Source organism: Canis lupus, chromosome 10 (genome assembly GCF_048164855.1).
Source record: "Canis lupus baileyi chromosome 10, mCanLup2.hap1, whole genome shotgun sequence".
Classification (NCBI taxonomy): Eukaryota; Metazoa; Chordata; class Mammalia; order Carnivora; family Canidae; genus Canis; species Canis lupus.
The window spans coordinates 20825341-20842879 of NC_132847.1; the positions used below are offsets into that span (position 1 = coordinate 20825341).

The following is a 17539-nucleotide window of genomic DNA, read 5'->3' on the forward strand; positions in this document are numbered from 1 at the left end:
CTCTTAGTGTTAACAGTTGTATCCAGTAATTTGCCTTAGTAGCATTTAATACATTTCCCACTCCAGAAATGAATTATCTTTTATTTCTGGCACCTATGAATTTTTCTTTCTTATAGGCTTAGTTACAGACTTTAAACTTTTCTCTGTTTTATGCAACATTTTTCTGAATTTCAAAATTTATCTTATGGATTTTTTTTTTTATCTTATGGATTTTAAAAAATATTTTATTTATTTATTCACAAAAGACACACAGAGACAGAGACATAGGCAGAGGAAGAGGGAGAAGCAAGCTTCCTACAAGGAGCCCGATGTGGGACTTGATCCCAAACCTTGGGATCACGCCCTGAGCAGAAGACAGAATGCTCAACCACTGAGCCACCCAGGCGTCCCTATCTTAGGGATTTTTATTATGTTATGCTTAGCAGAGTATATAAACTACTTTTCCATTCTGTTCCTTCATAAACATAGCAGTATTGAGTTTCTCTACTTCTTACCTTTCTTTTTATCTATATTTTTGCCTGATTATCTCTCAAACTGTACATCTGATTTCTTTTTTTGTTTTTAAAAATTTTATTTATTTGAGAGAGAGAGAGAGAGAGAGAGAGTCCACACATCCTTCCTCGACAGTATCACCTGCCCTTTCTGCATAACTGTCTTCCTCCCTATCCCTTATGACCCTCAGGGACAGGGGACCTGCCCCTGAGGACATCCCCAAAGTCACAGATCATAGCTGAACTGCTGAATCTTGGCAGAAGTTCTCATCTGTGTCCAGCAGCGAGGTGTAATGCCAGTCCCTTCACAAGCAGCATGTCATCTACCTCTTGGCACAACTCAAATAAATAAAATCTTTAAAATTTATAAAATAATATTTCAATTCCTCTTTGCTCCATATTTCTTTTACTCACTTTTTTTCTCTTTAGCACTAATCTCCAGTGCATATATATACAATCTTATTTTTTACTATCTCTCTACTTGACACATAGTAGGCACTCAATAAACATTTGTTGAATGAACGAATGAATGAATGAATGATATTGCTTTTTATTTGTCTAACCTACTGAAAGCGTGGTATCTTATTAGATATCTGAATTTTAATTCGCTTTGATACTCCAACATTCCACAGATCTCACCACTACAGTTTCCTTGCTAGAATGCATTTATTTCCTCTAAGTTATTGTTTTCACACTGAAATCTAAAGGATGGATGTTAGTTATAGATAAATGTTCAGAAAACAGAATTGAATTCTGGATTCTTTCTTCCTTCTGCCTCGGTACACCCTCTTCTAAATTCATAGTTGTAGTAAATGAGTCTTTTCACTGTCACACTTCTGCTTATTTAGTACAATTAGGGATGAGTTAACTTCCGAAATCAATAGCTGAGAGTTGTAACAATTCATTTGTTTATATATACTTTCTAGAAAAAGTCTGTGTATGTTTGCAAGAAGGTTATCAATTTCTTTCTAAAGTTTTAGGATTCCTTTCTTGTGGTCAGCTTTCTTTTCCTTTGAATTTCATTGAAGTCGTAATGCAACAAATGGCTCTGTTTGTGCCAAAGAGTAATAGAGCACATCAGCAAGCAGAGTCTGTCTCACTCAGGCCAGCATCATGGATGTGCAACTTGTGAAGTCACACAGGTTTGCAGGTTCAGAAAAATCCTAAACTTGGTTTAACATTTTGCTACTGCTGTCTTGATATTCTTATTTGTTTGTTTATTTGTTTATTTTCCAGTGTTGTTAAAATACAGTGTTCGTTTCAGTTGTACAATATAGTGATTCAATAATTCTGTACATTACTCAGCACTCATCGTGATTAAGTGTACTCTCAATCCCCATTAACTATTTCATCCATCCCTCCACCTACCTTCCCTCTGGCAACCATCTGTTTGTTCTCTATAGTTAAGAGTCTGTTTTTTTTTTTTGTTTCTCTCTCTCTTTTATTTTTTACCTTTGCTTATTTGTTTTGTTTCTTAAATTCCACATATGAGTGAGATCATATGGCACTCGTCTTTCTCTGACTGGCTTATTTCACTTAGTAGTATACTCTGACTCCATCCATGTTGTGACAAATGGCAAGATTTTATTCTTTTTATGGCTGAGTAATATTCCACTGTATATATTTTTCCATTGTATTTATTTATATATATACAACATCTTCTTTATCAATTTATTAGTTGGTGGACATTGGGCTATTTCTGTAATTTGGCTATTATAGATAATGCTGCAGGAAACATAGGGGCACATGTATCTTTTCAAATTAGTTATTTTCATATTCTTTGAGTAAATACTCAGTAGTATTTACTGGCTCTACAATACTCTACTGGCTCATAGAGCAGTTCTATTTTTACTTTTTTCAGGAACTTACATACTATTTTCCCTAGTAGCTGTACCAGTTTGCATGCCCATTAACAATGCATGAGGGTTTCTTTTTCTTCACGTCCTTTCCTACACTTGTTTCTTGTCTTTTTTATTTTAGCCATTGTGACAGGTATGAGGTGACATCTCATTGAGGCTTTTTTTTTTTTTAAGATTTTATTTATTTATTCATGAGAGACACACAGAGAGAGAGACACAGGCAGAGGGAGAAGCAGGCTCCATTCAGGGAGCCCGACGTGGGACTCGATCCTGGGTCTCCAGGACCAGGCCCTGGTCCGAAGGTGGCGCTAAACCGCTGAGCCACCCGTGGTGCCCTCATTGTGGTTTTGATTTGCATTTCCCTGATAAGTGACGTTGAGCATCTTTTCATGTGTCTATTGGCCATCTGTATATCTTCTTTGTTTTGTTTTGTTGTTGTTGTTTTGTATGTCTTCTGCCCCATTTTTAATTGAATTATTTAATTTGTTTGGTGTTGAGTTATATAAGTTCTTTTTTTTTTTTTTTTTTTTTTTGATAGTCACACACAGAGAGAGAGGCAGTGACACAGGCAGAGGGAGAAGCAGGCTCCATGCACCGGGAGCCCGACGTGGGATTCCATCCCGGGTCTCCAGGATCGCGCCCTGGGCCAAAGGCAGGCGCTAAACCACTGCGCCACCCAGGGATCCCAAGTTCTGTATATATCTTGGATACTGTTGATTGGATATGTCATTTGCAAATATCTTTTTCCATTTCTTAGGTTGCCTTTTAGTTTTGTTGATTATTTCCTTTGCTGTGCAGAAGCTTTTTATTTTTATGAAATCCCAGTAGTGTTTTGCTTTTGTTTCTCTTGCCTCAAGAGACATATCTACAAAAGTGTTGCCAACGTCAGAGAAATTGCTGCCTGTGCGCTCTTCTAAAATTTTTATGGGGCTCCCTGGGTGGCGCAGCGGTTTGGCCCAGGGCGTGATCCCGGAGACCCGGGATCGAATCCCACATCGGGCTCCCGGTGCATGGAGCCTGCTTCTCCCTCTGCCTGTCTCTGTCTCTGTCTCTCTCTCTCTCTCTCTGTGACTATCATAAATAAAAAAATATATAAAAAATTAAAAAAATAAAATTTTTATGTTTTCAGGTCTCACATTCAGATCCTTAATCTATTTTGCGTTTATTTTTATGTATGGTGTAAGAGAGTGGTTCAGTTTCATTCTTTTACACATAGCTTTCCAGCTTTCCTAATGCCATTTTGTTGAAGAGACTGTCTTTTTCCCACTGCATATAATTGTGAGTTTATTTTTTCTTACGATTTTTATTTTTTATTTATTTTAAAGATTTTATTTATTTATTCATGATAGTCACAGAGAGAGAGAGAGAGAGAGAGAGAGGCAGAGACACAGGCAGAGGGAGAAGCAGGCTCCATGCACCGGGAGCCCGATGTGGGATTCGATCCCAGGTCTCCAGGATCGCGCCCTGGGCCAAAGGCAGGCGCCAAACCGCTGCGCCACCCAGGGATCCCTCTTACGATTTTTAATAAGTAGCCTCACGGTTTCATTTTGTACAGGGCATATGAATTAGGTAACCAATCTTGATCTCAGTACTTTTTCATTTCTGAAGCAAAAATTCTTGGTGAAAACGAAGAGGTTCTGATGTCCAAAAAAGTTAAAGTTGCTTATAGATCAAGTTTGTGTTTCTCGGTTAGCCCAGGAGGTTCATAATCTCAGTACATGAGAAAGAGGACTTTGATCTAGGAACAGTTGCTCTGGATTGTCTGAGCTGGACTTCCTGTTTCTCGAGCTCATATCTGAAGTGCATACCTTTAAAGGAGCCACAGTTAGATCCCAACAACAACAATGGAAGCCAGATAACAGTGGACTTGATAGTTTTTTGTTTTTTATTTTTTAATTTATTCATGAGAGACACAAGAGAGAGGCAGAGACACAGGCAGAGGGAGAAACAGGTTCCCTTGGGGAGCTTGATGTAGGACTTGATTCCAGGACCCCGGAATCACACCCTGAGCCTAAGGCATACACTCAACCACTGAGCCACTCAGGCATCCCTGGACCTGAGTTTCAATGTGCTGACTAAAGTGGCTGTGGAATTCAGTAAACTCTCATTGTTTTGAGTGGAGATCTTGAAGTTCTCTCTCTGCAAAAGAATGGCAGAAATTAAACCACACAAATACTAACCAAAAACTGATGTAGCTTTAAGAGTGATCAGGATTGGGGATCCCTGGGTGGCGCAGCGGTTTGGCGCCTGCCTTTGGCCCAGGGCGCGATCCTGGACACCCGGGACCGAATCCCACGTCGGGCTCCCGGTGCATGGAGCCTGCTTCTCCCTCTGCCTATGTCTCTGCCTCTCTTTCTCTCTCTCTCTCTCTCTCTCTCTCTCTCTCTGTGACTATCATAAATAAATAAAAAAATTAAAAAAAAATAAGAATTATCAAGATTTAAAGTGAAAAGTTACTATTAGGGATAGAAAAACACTTAATAATAATAAAAGGTCCAGGGGCACCTGGCTGGCCTAGTTGGTAGGGTATGTGACTCTTGATCTCTGGCTTGTGCATTCAAGCCTCACATTGGGTATAGAGATCACTTAAAAATAAAATCTTAAAGTAATAATAATAATAATAATAATTAATAATAATAATAAAAGGTCCAGGTCTAGTTCACTAGGAAGATATAAAATTCCAAGTATGTATAGACTTAAGAGATAAAACTGACATTACACTAAATCAAAACCATAGTTGGTGATATTAAACCACCTCTTTTGATATTTTTTTAAGTATGTTTTTATTTAAGTTCGATTTGCCAACATATAGTATAACACCTAGTGCTCATCCCATCAAGTGCCCTCCTCAGTGCCCATCACCCAGTTACCCCATCCACCTACCCACCTCCCCTTTCCGCAACCCTTTGTTTGTTTTCCAGAGTTAGGAGTCTCTCATGATTTGTCTCCCTCTCTAATTTTTCCCACTCAGTTCCTCTCCTTTCCCTTATAGTCCCCTTCACTACTTCTTATATTCCATGTATGAGTGAAAGCATATGATGATTGTCCTTTTCTGATTGACTTATTTCACTCAGCATGATACCCTCCAGTTCCATCCACGTCGAAGCAAATGGTGGGTATTCGTCCTTTCTAATGGCTGAGTAATATTCCATTGTGTGTGTGTGTGTGTATATATACCATCTCTTCTTTATCCATTCATCTGTCGAAGGACATTGTGGATCCTTCCACAGTTTGGCTATTGTGGACATTGATGCTATAAACATTGGGGTGCAGGTGTCCTGGCATTTCACTACATCAGTATCTTTGGGGTAAATACCCAGTAGTACAATTGCTGAGTCATAGGGTAGCTCTATTTTTAACTTTTTGAGGAACCTCCACACTGTTTTCCAGAGTGGCTATACCAGTTTGCATTCCCACCAACAGTACAAGAGGGTTCCCCCTTCTCCACAACCTCTTCAACATTTGTAGTTTCCTGCCTTGTTAATTTTCCCCATTCTCACTGGTGTGAGATGGTATCTCATTGTGGGTTTGATGTGTATTTCCCTGATGGCAAGTGATGCAGAGCGTTTTCTCACATGCTTGTTGTCCATGCATATATGTTCTTTGGAGAAATTTCTGTTTATGTCTTCTGCCCATTTCATGATTGGATTTCTTTTGAAATTGATAAAATAAATAGATATAAAAAACAGGGATCCCTGGGTGGCGCAGCGGTTTAGCGCCTGCCTTTGGCCCAGGGCGCGATCCTGGAGACCCAGGATCGAATCCCACATCAGGCTCCCGGTGCATGGAGCCTGCTTCTCCCTCTGCCTGTGTCTCTGCCTCTCTCTCTCTCTGTGACTATCATAAAAAAATAAAAATTAAAAAAAAAAAAAAAGATATAAAAAACAGAAGGGTAAGGAAATTTAAGCAATATAATTTGCAAGCTTGACTTAATGCAAAATAGAAAAGGCTGCACTTACAACTACAGAAAACATTCATTTTAAGCACAGAAAGGATGTTATCTCTTTTTAAAACTAATTTATTTATTTATTTATTTATTTATTTATTTATTTATGAGAGAGAGAGAGAATGAAGGAAGAGGCAGAGGGAGAGAATCTCAAGCCGACTCCCTCTGTGGGGCTGGATCTCAGGACCCTGAGATCATGATCTAAGCTGAAACCAAGAGTAAGCTGCTTAACAGAGCATGCCACACAGGTGCCCCAAAACATTTTAAAAAATGGAAATTGTACTGGGCCTGGTGTCTTAAGCCCCAGGGAGGCAGAAGCCCAAGTTGTCTGCTAACCTCAGGGTGAGTGAGTGGCCACAGGTTTCCATGATCCCAGGAGCAAGAGGGGCTGCTGAGAAATGCAAGTCCTAAGGGGTTAGGTCACAGCAGCAGGATCCACTAGTCCTCAAAATGTGAAAGTATGCAAGTCACTCTGAAAAGATAGATTCACTCCAGAAAGGAAACTGGGTAGTTTTTCTACTAGAAAAACAAACATACATGTGAATGTGTATTCTTTATGGCTAAAGCTGATGATTTAGAATTACAGGGGCAGCCGTCATAACGGATGGTAGGAGCTATTCCAATAGTATACAGAGAAAATGTAGGAGAAAAACAAAGTTATTGAGTACTAATGGCTCAGAATTGTAGCCAGCCTGGTGGGTTGATACAAATATTTGGAATAGGGGCAGCTAGGGTGGCTCAGCGGTTTAGCACCGCCTTCAGCCCAGGGCCTGATTCTGGGGATCTGGGCTTGAGTCCCACATCAGGGCTCCCTGCATGGAGCCTGCTTCTCCCTCTGCCTGTGTCTCTGCCTCTCTCTCTCTGCATGTCTCTCATGAATGAATAAATTTAAAAAAATTAAAAACAACAACAACAACAACAAATATTTGGAATAGATCTTGCTGCTTCTATAGAGCAAAACCCCAGACAAGCAAATAGGCTGATGAGCAAACCCACCATGGAATAAGAAAATTTTAGGTACAGGAAAGAAAAGTCAAGGCTCTATTAGTCCCCTGTTCCTCCAAAATATTCTTGAATTTGGTGGATATTTCTGGATACCAGAGCTTACAGGTGATTATTTCTGAGTTGTTTTGTTTTGTGTTTTGTTTTTTAATGTATTTGTTTTGAGTCTGTACCATGCTGACTGTTCTTTTGTCAGTCTCCATCATTGTTATGGATGTTCTGGGTTCAGAGTACCCTGGCTGGATTTATTCAATGTAAACTTTGTTAATGACTTCTATAACAATTGGCAACATTCATAGTCAAGAACAGCCTGTTCTTGCTGAGACTGTATGTTAAAACAATGTGTCATAACAAGAAGAAAAAAAATACTTTTTTCTCATACACAATTTAACATAAAGATTGTTACCACTGCTATCTCCTTGTTCAATAGTCCTGAGACTGGTGGAAGTTAACAGTGTTTTCTGTATTTACCATGGAAGCTTAAACAGGAAAGTGACTGTCAGATTTCTGTCGGGTAGTTGTTCCTAAATTTTGCTGCATAGTAGAATCTCCTGGAAGGATTTAAAAAATACATATTTTACTTATTTATTCACGAAAGACACACACAGGGAGAGGCAGAGACATAGACCGAGGGAGAAGCAGTCTCCCTGCAAGGAGCCCGATGTGGGACTCCATCCCGGATCCTGGGATCACACCCTAGGCCCAAGGCAGATGCTCAACCGCTGAGCCACCCAGGTGTCCCACCTGAAAAGATTTTTAAAAATACTAATGCCAGATGAATTTTCTCATATGTATTATTTGAACCTATACCTTTTTAAAAATTTCCTGTGCTGACTTTTGTTAAAGGTAGCATTACTTTAACATTAGTTTGTGACATTTATGTTTTTCTTTAACCGTAAACTTTTGTTCTATTTTCATAGCTAAATGAATTCAATATTGCATACTTTGTCCTTTTGCCAAAGTGTTTCCATTTATCTCTCAGTTGTCTGAAAGTAAATCCTCAAGTAGTTTGTTGAAGAATTCCCTGGATTCCGCCATGTTCAGAAGTATAATTCCGAGTAGTAATTACTGGGCATAAAATTCTTGAGTCACACTTTCTTTCCTTGAGGACTTTGAGTTATTTGAGGACACTATTTTACTGTCTTCTAAGCAAGGTTAGGAAGGAATCTGAAACAGTCATTGTGACTTAAACTTTTATCTGGCACACCAGTTTTCTTTCTTTATCTTTGATACTCAGTAACTTTTTTGCTAGGTTATGTCTCATGTTGGTTGGTTCATAGTAGAGTCAAAGGTAAATTACCTTTAATATGGAGAAAAAGTTTTCCTGATTTATGTTCTTAAATACTTAAGTTGCTCCTTTTTATGGGGGATGCATACTTTTGAGAATACCAGTACTATACCAATTACATATATGTTGGGTCTACTTCCTCATTTTCCTTTATGTGATAAATGATATTTATACATAACCTAGAGCAAACATTATACTAAGTGAGAAAATATTAGAAGTATTCTCTTTAAAAATGAGAATGAGAGAAAGGTAATCTTTTCTATTAAATCTTACATTGGATGTCCTAACTGCTGTGGTGGCATAAGGTTTGGCAAGAAGGAAGTAAGATGGTCAATATTTGCAGTTGATTCTATTTACATGGAAAACCCCAAATAATCCACAAATTAATATGATGTCAGATGTAAGACAAAAGTTTCATTCCTATATGCTGGCACCAAACATCTAGAAAATGTAATTAAAAAGAAGAAACTATTTGCAGTAATATTATAGAATATCAGAGACACCTGAGTTGCTTAGTCAGTTAAGCTCTGACTCTTGGTTTTCGCCCATGTCACAATCTCATGGGTCCTCAGATTGAGCCCTGGTGGGGCTCAGTGCTCAGTAAGGAGTCTGCTTAAGATTCTCTCCCTCTGTCCGTCCCCTATCTCACGCCTGCATGTGTGTGCACTCACATGCTCTCTCTCTCTCTCTCTCCCAAGTAAATAAATCTTAAAAAAAAAAAAAAAAGAATATCAAGTCTGTAGGAATAAACCTAACAGAAAATATCCAAGAGCTGTAGAGAGAAGTTTAAAACTTTGTTTAAAAAATACCTATCATGAAAAAAAAAATTACCTATCATGGGACACCTGCATGGCTCAGTGGTTGAGTGTCTGCATTTGGCTCTAGGTGTGATCCTGGAGTCCTAGGATTGAGTCCCACATTGGGCTTCCTGCATGGAGGTTGCTTCTCCCTCTGCCTATGTCTCTGCCTCTCTCTCTGTGTCTTTCATGAATAAATAAGAAATCTTAAAAAAAAAAAAAAACCTATCGTAACAACATTCTACACCAACGAAAGATGTTAATAATAGGTTGGGAGGATGAGGGCTGTGTGGGAACTCTCTGTAGGATCCACTCAATTTTTCTGTAAACTTAAAACTACTAAAAAGAAGTCCATTAATTTTTTTTAAATGTGCTTTTAAAGAATATACAGATGCAATAAAACTATTAAAAACAAGTGAAGAAATGATGAATAGCACTACAGCCATTTATCAGAATTCTTAACAAATAGATGACTTATTTTAATGCTTTATATATTTGTCTGATTGATTGACAGTTTATTAGTTAATGGCATATGGAAGTAGGACTGAAATTATTTCTTGGTGGGCAGGTCTTACCTGGAGCAAAAAGCTATAATAAGCCCCCTTTAGTTCTTTTTACTTTTCTATAGCAAGAAATCACCGTGGAGATCATTCTTTTTACTAAAGATAGTCATTTCTTTAAAAAAAAAATCTTTCATCTTTTTTCCATTTAAGAAATTACCATGAAATTGTCAAATGGTCAAAATGTTAATATCCCCCCTTCAAAAAAAGTTAATTTCCTTTCTCCTTTAAGGCATCAACCTCTTTTAAGATATTTTTATAGTTTTCCTCTTTGCATTTAACCTACTTTTTAGTAGAGCGGAATGTGTAATGCTTCATTGTGAGAAAAGAGAAAAATAAAAAAAATTGTCTTGGGGATGATACATGAATAGCAGAATAACTCATATAATTGACAGTGCCCATTGAAGCCCACATGTGAGCAATTGTTCCTAAGGAGATAACTCTAGTTAATACAAAATTGTTCATATTAATGGAAAATAAACCAGGAATAAGTCAACCTCCACAATATACTGATGATTTATTAGAAGCACACAGATGAGCATAAAATAACCATATAGATACTATAAATTCCATTTCAAGTTTTCACATACCATCCTTTATGAACAAATGCTGTATGGAGTTTATCAAGGAAGTAATTGAAGCAGGAATATTTTAAAGTTCAAAGGTTATATGTGATACTTTAATGATATGGCCATATACATAAACTTTATTCTTAATATGATTCATGCATTTTGCCCTTTTGTGCCAATTATTATCATCTCCTATATAAAGCCAAACTCCTTAGTACTACATAGTATCTTTCTGTAGGTACAGCATCATTTCCTCTCCATGCCCACAAGCACCATTCTCTGACCCTGCATTCATTCCCTCATTGTGTAAAGGCGTCACGCTCCCATCTCTCCCTGATTTCATACATTTTGTTCTATTGCAAAACAATCTGATCCTTCCTCTCATTTTTGGATAATCCCTCTCAAGCATCTGCTCCTTTTGGAATCCTTTCTGGATCCTTACAGGCTAAATCAAATGCCCTCTGCCAGAGATATCTCTATGATAATACTTAGCAACTGTGCCCAACTTCCTCTTCACACTATAGTAATGCTGGAGCCGGAAGCTGTGGTGGCAGCTTCTTAATTCAGCAGCTTCCTGGTTAGAGCTAGAGCCAGACCAAGGGTAGGCAGGGTCTGCATGTGGCTACAGGGCAGAGGTCAGAGATGAAACGCTCATCTCACAGCCAGAACAAGGTAAGACCAAGAGTTATATTATACGTGCAGGGTCAGAAACAGAGAAGAAGCAAAAAGTTGTTTGTGGGTATAAGAGGTAGAACTTGGGAAGACTTCAGAGGTAGCATGCAGTCAGAAGAGATGGACAGTGCAAAGAGCTGTTAGAATCCATAGCTGGTTTTTCTTTGTCTTCCACAATTCTCAATCCCCATCCCACCAGCTTAAGTGCAGAGTTCATTACTCAATTTCCACTATGGGACCTGCTGCACAGTTGGTAGCAGCATATTATCTGTTGAATTACATCGAGCTCTATTAACCATTCTTTAAAGACCATTTTTTAAAACCTCTCATGTTGGATACTTATCTAGGAAACCTTCCCTCATCCCCACTGATAGGGATTTTATTCTTACATATATTCATGATGTGTTTTTTGGAATTTCTCGGTCCCTTTCAGCATTCCATCTTGTATTATTACACATGTTAAGTGTATTTGGATGTGTGTGTGTGTGTTTCTAAGTGTATCCACTCTAGTGGATTGAAGATCCAAGTAGAAGATTGAAGATCCTAGTAGAAGTATTACAGATTTTCTATGCGACTTTAGGTGGCTGCTGTGTGTGACTCTTATTTCCCACCATTTCTAATATGCTTTAGTCTTCATTCTCAGTAATGGAGATATTGAAAGAAATGGTAGAAAGAAAAAACAAGCTTATGTGGAGTCCAAAGGTCTAGTCCAGCCTCTTCAAAGGAAAAGTGAAGAAAATAAATATGTAATCCTTGACTAAAGTTACTATAAGAACCAACCTGTATTCTTTTGTGCAAGATAGAATTTTGTTTTAATCTAGCTATCCTGGTTGCCTGGTCTTACTTTACATTGGCTATATAGTTGGGATTTGTAGTATTTTTGGAATTTGAAATTAGAAAGCCATGTACCACTTCTACCTTAATCCTCTGATTGAAGTGTAGCTCACTGTAACTAAGAACTGATGGTTAAAAAAAGAAAAAAGAAAAAAAATCTGGGTTTGATATGTACCAGGGTGTGATATATATGCATGTGTGTCCTCATGTATTTATAATTATCTGTTTATCACCTATTCATGTTTATTTTAGAATGAACAAAGAATAAAGTAGCACATTTTGAGATATTTGTTTAGAGATCTAGTACTGAGCTCCTCAGTATTGTAACCATTAGCTATGTGTTACTATTGAGCATTTGAAACATGGCTATAGGGATGCCTGGGTGGCTCAGTGGTTGAGCATCTATCTGCCTTTGGCTCAGGGCGTGATCCTGGAGTCCCGCATCGGGCTTCCTGTGTGGAGCCTGCTTCTCCTTCTGCCTGTGTCTCTTTCTTTCTCTCTCTCTCTCTCTCTCTCTCTCTGTGTCTCATGAATAAAATAAATAAAATCTTAAAAAAAAAAAAAAAAGTAACACGAGTTGTGCTATAAGTATAAAAATAAACAACTTTGAAGGCTTAGTTTGAAAAGTGTGATACATTATTAATATAATTTTATGTTGGTTGCATGTTGGAATGACAGTATCTTTTAACATATTTTATGTACATAGGTAGTATATTATTAAAACTAATTTTATATGCTTACTTTGACTTTTTTTCATGTAGCGACTAGGAAGTTTAAAATTACATGTGTGGCATGCATTATATTTCTGTAAGATAGCATTACTCTGGTATATGCTATAATTTAGTTTCTTGTACTTTAAAAACACCGCAAGGAAGATGTGAGAAAATTTCCACTCTAATAGAGGAGACAAATTAATTCATAGTCTACTGTGCTGCAGGCACTGAGATTTTACATGGCCTGTTTCATTTAATTCTCCCCAAATCTTACTAGATAGGTGTTATTCCTATTCTAATATAGGTAGATTGGGGCTCAAAGCCCATGATCAGACAGCTACTATCAATGAAACTTACTCATATGTACCTGACTTTAGAGGTCATTCTCTTTCTACTAGACAACACTCTTGTCTACCTTTCCTTTTCAGAGACTGGCACCATATGCTACCAGAAACTCTAATAACACGCACAGTTGTGAGGTCTTACCAGCCTGTTACTTCAAAATAAGTTTCTATGTTCTTTGTCACCTAAATGAAAATAACATTTAAGTCTCTCATATGCCAAATTATCAGGAATTCCAGTCTTCCCATGGTTATCCACACCCCCATGTAATCATAAATGACCAACAGTTGTTTACTGATGCCTGAGTATTGATCCATTTGTCTTATGGATTGACAGTAGAATGGAAACTAAGATACACTCTTGAACCCGGAAGGCCACCTCACAGCCTGTCTAGAAAAGGGTTAATTCAGCAAAGGTGGTTTCTTTGCTAATGCTGTGTGACACATTACCATTAGTGGCTTAAAACAACACCCATTTATTAGCTCCTATAATCTGTAGGTCAGAAGTCCAGCATGTCATTGCTGAATTCTCTGCTGACAGTTATCACATGGCTGAAATCAAGGTGCCAGCAAGCCTGAGCTCTCATCTGGAGACTATGAGAGAAAAATCTGCTTTCAAGTACATTATTGTTGTTCTTAGTATTCATGCTCCTTGTGGGTATAGGATTTACGTCCCTGTTTCCTTGTGGCTGTCCACCAGGGGCCATTCCCTGCTTCTGGAGACAGACTGTATTCCTTGTCAGGTGTTGCATACCCCATTTTCAAGCTGGCAATGGCTTATCAAGTCTTTTTAAATTTGAATTCAATTCAAATCGATTTGATTTAATTTCTTTTTGCTTTGATTTTCTTTGAATTCTCCCTCTGCCACTAGTGGTAGATGAGTCTCTACTTTAAGTGCTCTTGCACTTAAATGAAATGGGGCTTACCTAAATAATAATATTTTAAGGTCAACTATGAAATATAACATAACATAATCATGGGAGTATCTTGTCCCAGTCACAGGTTCCAGGAATGAGAGAACAGCATATGGGGGGTCGGGGGGCGTGGGTGGTACATTTTCGGCAATCTGCCCACTGTAGTCCTGGGGATTATGTAGGGCGTGTATCCCACCACAGTGGCACAAAGCAAAATATCAGAAGTCTCCCAGCTACTTAGCTTTGGTAGTCACAGGGACAAAAGCAAGAGCTGTATTACTCTCAGGTAGTAACACTTGCCAGGGAAGGAATGGAGGGTGGGACATGAAAGATTACTTTGTGCTGCTTTCTCTTTCTTCCGATTTTACCCTCAAATCTTACTCATCATAAACTTTCTTTGTGAAAGCAACACTAAGGTTAAGTGTGGTTAGGTGAAACTGTAACATTTCTGTCCCACCTGTTTGAAGGGCAGCAGTGTCCAGACATTTTGAGGTATGTTGGAGCTTCCATGTCTCCTCTTGCTGAAGCCCTAGTAAATTGCAAAGAATGGCTTCCTAACAGGTCACTGGGGCAAATTATAATGATTTCTCTGAGCCAAGGAGCTTCCTCAAGGTGCAGGTTCCTCCCAGCACAGTGTGGACCTCAGTCTCTCGGTTCCTGCCTCTTGGATTCTTTCCCCACTCTCATATACCAGTCTGCCAGTACTAAGCTCAAAATCCACTGTGGCCCTTGCTCTTCCTGAGAACTCACCTTTCTTTCTTTCTTTTTTTAATTTTTATTTATTTATGATAGTCACAGAGATAGAGAGAGAGGCAGAGACACAGGCAGAGGGAGAAGCAGGCTCCATGCACCGGGAGCCCGACGTGGGAGCCCGACGTGGGAGCCCGACTTGGGACCCCGACTTGGGACCCCGACTTGGGACCCCGACTTGGGACTCAATCCCGGGTCTCCCTGGGCCAAAGGCAGGCGCTAAACCGCTGCGCCACCCAAGGATCCCCTGAACTCACCTTTCATTAAGTGCTAGTTACTGAAGTTTTGTTGGTCAAACTTTGTGCTCTCCTAAGTGCCACATCCCGTTTTTCTTTATTGCTACTATTGTTTACTTGAGAGGTTTCTTACAGCTGAGTCATTTTTAACATTTTCATTACATTTTAACATTTTCATTACATTTTAACATTAAAAAATGTACCAAGGGAACTCTTCTCACTATCCTATGTGAAAAATCTGAATTACCTGCCATATATAGATGTTAACTGTAAGAAAAGAAAAAAGAAAAAGAAATTCTTAATCATTGGTAATCTCTAACCTGAAATAGCATAATGATTCTCAGAAAGATCCTTTCTTCTTTTCTAGTTGTCCCCAGGGGCAGGCATTTTTATTACAATTCCAAATATTTGTTTTTATTTTTGTTTTGTTTTATTTTTGGTTTTTGTTTTGAGCTGAGGGGCTTTAATGCAATTACAGTTGACCTTTGAACATCATGGGATTGAACTGTGTGGGTCTGCTTATTGATGGATTGTTTTCAATAAATATAGTACAGTACTACAAATATATTTTCTCTTCCTTAGGATTTTTTTTTCTTCCTTAGGGTTTTCATAATAACATTTTCTTTTCGCAAGCTTACTGAAGTCTAAGAATACATTATAAATACATGTGACATACAAAATAAATGTTTTATGGGGTGCCTGGGTGGCTCAGTCGGTTAAGCTTTGGACTCTTGGTCATGATCTCAAGCCCCGTGTCAGCCTCTGAGCTGAGTGTGGAGCCTCCTTAAGATTCCCTCTCTCCCTTTCCCTCTGCCCCTTTTTCCCCTGCTCATGCTCTCTCTATATAAAAAAACGAAACAAATATGTGTTAGTTGACCGTTAATGCTATAGGTAAGACTTCTGGTCAACAGTAGGCTATTAGTTAATTTTGTGGAGAGTCAAAAATTAAACATGGATTTTCAACTGTGTCTTTAACCCTGCATTGTGCAATGGTCAACTAGACATCTCAGGCTATGTGTTGGAGCTGCATGTACCCCAAACTACCTCTCCACATGCTTGCCCACTCCACCCCTGCTCCTGTTAAGTGTATCACCTAAAATCATCCCCCATACCACCATAGGTATGCAATAAACAGAAAACACTGATCTACTCCCTCTTTCCCAGAGACCCACCTCAAATTCTTTTCCCTCTAAGAGACCTTCTCTGACAATACAGACCTCAGTGATCCCCTCCACTGCATTCATAAGGTTGGGGTGGTTTCAATTTTAAATGGTGTCTAATTATTCAAATGTTGCTGTATGACATTTCATTAAGGACAAAGACCATGCTTTATACCAAGTTTTCCCACAGCACTTGGTATGCTACCTGGCAAACAGCAGGCATTCAGTGAATATTTGTGGTTTGATGAACAGCAAGGGGCAGCTCTGGGTAAAAGTGTGAAGCCAAGTTTGACCTATGTTCTTCTACCTTTGACTGCTCTGTCACAGAAAGGACCATAGATTATACTCCTCTGAATTAGTAATTTTCTCCTTTCTCAATAAGTTTCAGATGTTTCTTGATTTTTCTCGATCTCCCCAAATCACACTTCATGTGTTCTATATCTCATTATCATGTTGACTGTCAGCTAAGGTATTTGGTGTTTGCCAGTAGGTTTTATGCTGCTTAACTGTGTCTTATAAAATTTTTTATCTTCTATCACATCCAAGACAGACCAGGTGTACATAATAGATGCTTAATTGATATTTATTGTATAAATAAATGAGTACATGTTATATTGTTTGTGTCTTGCAGTGTTGCTATCTTTAGGAAAAAGTACAAAATCACTATTTCATGTAACATTGGTCAAGATGATTTACTAACTTTATTAATAAGTATATAAATGCTTTGTGGTTTTGACTTGAAATAATAAAAATGAAATCTTCCTTCTGCCTTTCCTCCTTTTGGTCCACTTGGCCACTTTAAATGTTCCTTTCAAGGAGCAATGTAAGTCTCAATAGCTTTACACAGAACTGATGATTCCTTCCCTGTATTCTGAGCACACCATACGTACTTCTGGTTAGGGGTGATCACATAATTTATTGCCAAAACCAGGACACAATGAGAATGAAAGTAGGCACAAAAATCTATTAAGACAGGATAAGGGGTGTCCCAGACAAACCAGGATGTATGGTTATACTACTTTGAAAGTAGTTATTTGCTAACCATATGTCTTTTGTCATTCAACTGTAAAGCTATTCTAGGTCTGGGCCTTATTTCTCTTAGCTTCCTTTTTACCTAGAACAGTGCCTGGCACATGGTGGTGGTAGAAGACATGTTAGTGCCTCTTTAAGAATGTTCATTTAATTGCATATTATACTATCTTGATGTAGAGCTCAAACCATCCCATTTGCGTCCTATTATGAGCCATTTTCTCAGCATAAAAATATAGGGCAATGAGCTTAATTATATGCTTGTGTAATGATAGTAGCTGGCATTTACCAGCATTTAGCTTGTGCAAGGCCCAAGGCTAAGAACTTTGGTTGAGTTCTCTTGTGGATTTCTCACAACAATTCTTGGAGGTAAGTACT

The 17539-nt window shown here is 38.4% G+C and overlaps 1 long non-coding RNA gene across 1 annotated transcript in view; it reads left to right on the plus strand.

The window, feature by feature from the left end:
* LOC140641300 (uncharacterized) overlaps window positions 1-16894 on the plus strand; it is a 32355-nt gene extending 15461 nt beyond the window's left edge. Inside the window, exon 2 of the long non-coding RNA XR_012037849.1 lies at window positions 14779-16894. This is a non-coding gene — a long non-coding RNA (uncharacterized lncRNA). The remainder of the gene's footprint in view (window positions 1-14778) is intronic.
* The last annotated feature ends 645 nt before the right edge of the window (window positions 16895-17539 follow it).